The sequence below is a fragment of the Limulus polyphemus genome, unplaced genomic scaffold, assembly GCF_000517525.1.
Source record: "Limulus polyphemus unplaced genomic scaffold, Limulus_polyphemus-2.1.2 Scaffold396, whole genome shotgun sequence".
NCBI lineage: Eukaryota > Metazoa > Arthropoda > Merostomata > Xiphosura > Limulidae > Limulus > Limulus polyphemus.
In genome coordinates, this window is record NW_013666006.1 from 614,841 (window position 1) to 622,021 (window position 7,181).

Genomic DNA, 7,181 nt, shown 5'->3' on the forward strand with positions numbered 1-7,181 from the left:
TAATATATATATATATATATATATATATATATATATATAAGGGTTCTTCTCGAGTTTTTAACTTGATTTACTCTTACTATTTGAATGTATGCAATAGGTTGCATGCACGAGGTCTTTAGAATCGATAAAACTGCACTATGTTTTTCCGCGATGTGGTAACACACATAGGACGAGTGTGTTTAACTACCAAACATTTCTATAATGAAGTTTGGAAATTTACGATCATTGATCCCAAAACTTATACATTCAGTTAAGCTTAGGAGTTTTAGAGAGAGAAAAAATGTGGACACAATATATTAAATGCTAAATTATGTATTCTAACAAATAAGAAAAAAATACGTATATTTTCATTACGTTTGATTTGTCCTGAAAAAAATTATATTTTCCTTACGTTTTATTTGTCCTGAAAAAAATTATATTTTCCTTACGTTTAATTTGTCCTGAAAAAATTATATTTTCATTACGTTTAATTTGTCCTGAAAAAATTATATTTTCATTACGTTTAATTTGTCCTGAAAAAATAATATTTTCCTTACGTTTAATTTATCCTGAAAAAATTATATTTTCATTACGTTTAATTTATCCTGAAAAAAATTATATTTTCATTACGTTTAATTTATCCTGAAAAAAATTATATTTTCATTACGTTTAATTTGTCCTGAAAAAATTATATTTTCATTACGTTTAATTTGTCCTGAAAAAATAATATTTTCATTACGTTTAATTTGTCCTGAAAAAATAATATTTTCCTTACGTTTAATTTATCCTGAAAAAAAATTATATGTTCAATACGTTTAATTTATCCTGCCGTACTTCAGTCCTTACTATTATTTAGCATTCTCAGACATTTTATTAGTTTTTTTCTAGAACCATTGAAAACAATTGTTTGCTTGTTTGTATTTAAACGTAAGCTACACACTGAACTATCTGCATTCTGCCAATCACTGCTCTCGAGCACTGATATTTAGAGTTATAACCCCTCAAGCTTACCCCTGAGCCATCTTGGGTTGCAAGCCAAGGCTAAAGATATTACATGAAGGTAACCTTGTAAACCCATTTTCAACCTCAAATCAACATGATTATAAATATTAATTTGGAAAGTACTAAATTCTCAGCCTCTTCGGCACGTGGAGTTAAAGTGCAATTTAGCTAGACATTTGAGATAAATTCCCGTAAGGTTAAAAAATAACTTAATCTCACTTCTCTCACAGTTAAATTTATAAACAGTGAAGGATTGTTTTCGCGAGATAGCCGAGTTTAATACTTACAATCATGTTTAAACATAACAGATAAAAGGAAGTTTAAAACTAAGTAATGCTATTTAATTCAGCTTTAGATTTTTCATGACGACATTTATACAACTATTGCAATGGTGTTATGATAACTTCCTTCTCTCATTAGAAACTGTTAAGTTCTTGGTGATTCACGTAATTCAAAGTTGATAGCATATGTTTCTTTCTTATCCAACTTGTGCCAAATCATTATTACAGGAGTCCCCCGATGGTAAGTCTATAGCCTTACAACACAAACATTTCGTTACTCGATTCCCCACGGTAGACACAGCAAATATCTCAAAGGGGTGTTGCTGTACAACAAATTAAACAAAATTATTACAGGAGGTTTTATTTATCTTCACCTTTTCTGGCCTCATTCTACGACCAATCTCATTTTCTGCCTTAAGGCATGGTGAATTTGTATTATTGAGGAAAATGCAGCTTTAGGCCTAATATTATCCGTGTTGAATACGCTAACAGGTAAAAGCATACTTTCAGTCTACATCGAGTCGTATATACGATAACATTTTGATCCCCTCAGGCCTGATATTATCCGTGTTAAAAACGCTAACAGGTAAAGAATACTTTCAGTCTACATCGAGTCGTATCTACGATAACATTTTGATCCCCTCAGGCCTGATATTATCCGTGTTAAAAACGCTAACAGGTAAAGAATACTTTCAGTCTACATCGAGTCGTATCTACGATAACATTTTGATCCCCTCTACATTTAAAAAAGTTTTCAAGTGTGTGAAATAAATTCACTTTTTTTACTCACTTAAAACCCAAACGAATGATGTACCCACCGTAAACTGTAAGTATATTACTAGAATATCCTAGGCTCATTTTTCTAATATTCACTGGATTCAGCCTTAAACATACTGAATATACGCTTCGAGAAGGTTAGCAGTTTTCGTATGTAGAAATAAAGACAGAATATTTGCGTTTAACACCAGTGTTTAAGTTTAGAGTTAGAAATTATGTGAAGCAACAATCTATAGCCAGTTTTTATCTTTCAATATATTAAAAGTTTGTTGCAAACTGACGGAATACTGATATGTTAAAAATGTATTTTAAAATTTGTCTTTCTTTCGTTTTCAACAAAATGACGAAATTCGATAATTATTGTTAGATAACGAAGATTACCAGAAAACAGCGTTTTGAGAAAAGGGGGGGGGAGAGACAAATAGGTTTGGTACTAATTTAAGTAACGTAATAACATTAATTTGTCACATGAATAACATACTTGAAATCCCACATAGCACAAATTGGCATATTTATGTATGACAAGAAAGTTGAAATTAATGATCAGAAAAACGGTATTTGTAATTTTTATATTAATTAATTAATATAAAATTATTTTTAATTAATATTTGTAATTTGAAATTATCCATGGAATGTTGGATATTTCGGATCAAGTTTATCTTATTTTTCCTGGAACTGTACACACTAGGATTTATGTTTTTTTATTTATGTGTGAAGTAATTCGAAGAAATACGTATAAGTAAAAACCATTTTCCTTTACTTGTAGCAGTTGTCCTTTACTTGAAGAGTTATCGACAGATGTTTCACAAATTACTCTTAGCTAAGTAAACGAAGAACGTGTGTGAATGTTTTAATAAATCATTTAATCTAATAAGTCATTTCTAATAACAAAATATGAATTATTATTACATCATAGTAATTGTGTGTTAAAGTGCCCTAAAACTGTGTATATTTTAACAAAAATAATTCAACCAGCCAAGATCAATAAACACTATTTGTTATGTTTTAGCACTTCTTCTTGTAAAGAAGTGTTTTAAGAATATTGATGATAGAATATTGTACTTTATCTTCACGTGTTAGGGAAATTTCTTCAACCGTCTGTCAGTGACAGCTTACCGTTCTTGTAAAGAAGTGTGTTAAGAATACTGATGATAGAATATTGTACTTTATCTTCACGTGTTAGGGAAATTTCTTCAACCGTCTGTCAGTGACAGCTTACCGTTCTTGTAAAGAAGTGTGTTAAGAATACTGATGATAGAATATTGTACTTTATCTTCACGTGTTAGGGAAACTTACTCAACCATCTGTCAGTGACAGCTTACCGTTCTTGTAAAGAAGTATGTTAAGAATATTGATGATAGAATATTCTACTTTATCTTCACGTGTTAGGGAAACTTACTCAACCATCTGTCAGTGACAGCTTACCGTTCTTGTAAAGAAATGTGTTAAGAATATTGATGATAGAATATTCTACTTTATCTTCACGTGTTAGGGAAACTTACTCAACCATCTGTCAGTGACAGCTTACCGTTCTTGTAAAGAAGTATGTTAAGAATATTGATGATAGAATATTCTACTTTATCTTCACGTGTTAGGGAAACTTACTCAACCGTCTGTCAGTGACAGCTTACCGTTCTTGTAAAGAAGTGTTTTAAGAATATTGCTGATAGAATATTGTACTTTATCTTCACGTGTTAGGGAATCTTACTCAACCATCTGTCAGTGACAGCTTACCGTTCTTGTAAATAAGTATGTTAAGAATATTGATGATAGAATATTGTACTTTATCTTCACGTGTTAGTGCAACTTACTCAACCGTCTGTCAGTGACAGCTTACCGTTCTTGTAAAGAAGTATGTTAAGAATATTGATGATAGAATATTGTACTTTAACATCACGTGTTAGGGAAACTTACTCAACCATCTGTCAGTGACAGCTTACCGTTCTTGTAAAGAAGTATGTTAAGAATATTGTACTTTATCTTCACGTGTTAGGGAAACTTACTCAATGACAGCTTACCATTCGTATCTATCTTGTCCATGCCGTGAAGGCTTGAAAAATGTTAGTTTTACATATATCTTTAGCTATTATGATATGATTAACTAACATGAAATAAGACTCCTGCAAAACCTTGATGAAATCTTACTTCAAACAAAGATAATTTTAATTTATTAATGCGTGAAATGCAGCTGTTTGTTGGTAAACATTTTGTGTAAGCTGAAAAATAAGGAACTTAAAAAAATAACGAGAGGTAAATCCGTTGATAAATGTAACATACCTACTCTCTTTTTTTTTTCTAGAGAACTCAAAGCCAAATGTTGTATTCTTGGCCTTGTTCTCCAGACTTTTAGTTCTACAACCTGATTTTACAATGAATAAACAATAATAAAATTTCTTTGCAGACAATTTGACAATTGAGGATATCGGGTAAGGATCTGAAACGACACAAGTTTAGTGTTCTTTTCACTAAAGAAAAACTCCCATAGCGAGCATGCGATCAATTTATACCACACTATTGCCGTTTTGGCACATTGTGTCACAAAAGATAGGAATATATCAATGGGATTAGTACATTTAAACAGTGCAGCCGCAAGTTATTGTTTGTTTGTTTGTTTTTGAATTTCAATGACTAGCTGCACTGCTAAATTAGGGACGGCTAGCGCAGATAGCCCTCGTATAGCTTTGCGCAACCACCCACCGCCAACTCTTGGGCTACTCTTTTACCAACGAATAGTGGGATTGACCGTCACATTATAACGCCCCCACGGCTGAAAGGGCGAGCATGTTTGGTGGGGCTGGGATTCGAACCCGCGACCATCTGATTGCGAGTCGAGCGCCCTTACCACCTGGCCATGCCGGGCACACACTGTTATTATTAATAACGTATGTTCCAAAAACTCTACGCTCTTTTACATACGACTAAGAGTACTTTGGTCAGCCAGAATACTCTAAATAAATAATTCTCCTCCATTAGTTTTCTCAGAAATATATAAAGTGCTTAAATCGGTCGTTTAAATTAATCAACTTTGTGTTTACACACACACACACACATATATATATATATACAAATCGAACAGAAAGTATGATATTCTGTCTGTACAATGGTAGAATCACTAATGCATCTCTGGATATACCATACACCTTATGAAAGTCGATGGGCCGAAACACCTACTACATTATTCTTTTTTTTTTCCCTTACAGTATTCTCAATAATTTATTTATTTTCACACCTTATCACGCTATAGCTTCATTTGTTCTTATATTTTCTTTCTATTTTTTTATATAAACATAAACATTCTATCCAATAAACGTCCGACTGATCAATGGAATTTACATTTACGTTTTTAGTGTTGTAGACTTTTTTTTTACATTAGTTGTAAGAAATAATAACTAAGTGAGGTGTAAAAAGCTTCCTAGACGTATGATAAAGATGTGTTCCGCTTTAATGTGGCTGTAATGCCATTTGCATAAAGCAATCTGAAAGGGTCGGTGCAACTGTTTTGGGTGTAACGTGGATTGAACATTAATCACTGGTTTTACTCTAAGTGCTTCTGTTTAAGAATTGATGCCTGAAATTAATTTATCTCATTGTCAGTGAGTACTTTTAAGGTAGAAATTTGCGCTGAAGAAAAATATTGTCATTTCCTGGATAACGTGATAAAATGTGTCGTCCCTAACTGAACAACGTGATCAAATGTGTCGTCCCTAACTGAACAACGTGATCAAATGTGTCGTCCCTAACTGAACAACGTGATCAAATGTATCGTCCCTAACTGAACAACGTGATCAAATGTGTCGTCCCTAACTGAACAACGTGATCAAATGTATCGTCCCTAACTGAACAAAGTGATCAAATGTATCATCCCTAACTGAACAACGTGATCAAATGTGTCGTCCCTAACATAACAGAAGATCATATAATGATCAAACAACCGGTTTTATCTTTACTCCATATATTGTGTTGTTGCCTCAGTGTGTGGAGAAAACATCAATTTTAATATGTACTTAATGCCGTAACACAAAACTTCATATGAGTTCTATACGAGGATAAAGAAACAATTTGTAAATTCGAATTACATGTTGAATTGCGCATAACTTATTTTACACTTAATAATTCCAGACTGCTTTTAATATTGTAAATGCTAAATAAAAACAAAACTGTTATGGTAAATGGTTCATCTCATGTACTTAATTTTGTGCTCACTTCAATTGTTTGAAAATGGGCATTTAGTAATGTCAGCGATATTCATACAATTTTCTGTCCGTGATGAAAATGAAGTTTAATTAAGTGAAATAACAGGTCATGTGCCACTGACTGGAACGTGATCACGTTTCTCAGTGACACTTTACTAAAATTAATTTCACTGTGCTGATTCTTCAAAGAACGTGCCTAAAATACATAATAAAGTTGCAGTGTTAGCGTTAATAATAGTATTCACAAAGCGCACAAGGTGTACATAGAAAATATGGTTGCGCGTCACCTATACCCCAATCGACGTAGATCATTTTTGGTACAGTCTACTTTAGCTTCCTGTGTAAGAGTTTTTAGCATTGTAAGTCTTAAGACTTACAGTTGAGCTACATGGGGACGGTGGTGAAGGAGAGCAAAATGTTTTAGCTGTGTAGTCAGGTCTAAGATATCTACGTTTATGTTTAATACCTATATGGTTAATATTCATATAATGTAGTAAGATTTGTATTATGTATTAAAGCAGTTTCCTTAGATCAAATTCTGTGTTAATGACAATTCTCATTATACATTTTCAATGTAGATAACCTCTTGCTCATACTAACTTGAACAAGGTATTGTACCATGTCTCAATTTCTTCCTAGGGAGAGTAATGATACAGTTTGTAGTAGGTGCGAACTTCATTGGTTTTCTGGCTGGTGGTTGTGACCTGGTTGCTGATGAAGGCATTGTTGTTTATCTGGAGGAATCTGGGACATCTGATGTAGGAGGCTGAGTGGCATTGTTGTTTATCTGGAGGAATCTGGGACATCTGATGTAGGAGGCTGAGTGGCATTGTTGTTTATCTGGAGGAATCTGGGACATCTGATGTAGGAGGCTGAGTGGCATTGTTGTTTATCTGGAGGAACCTGGAACATCTGATGTAGGAGGCTGAGTGGCATTGTTGTTTATCTG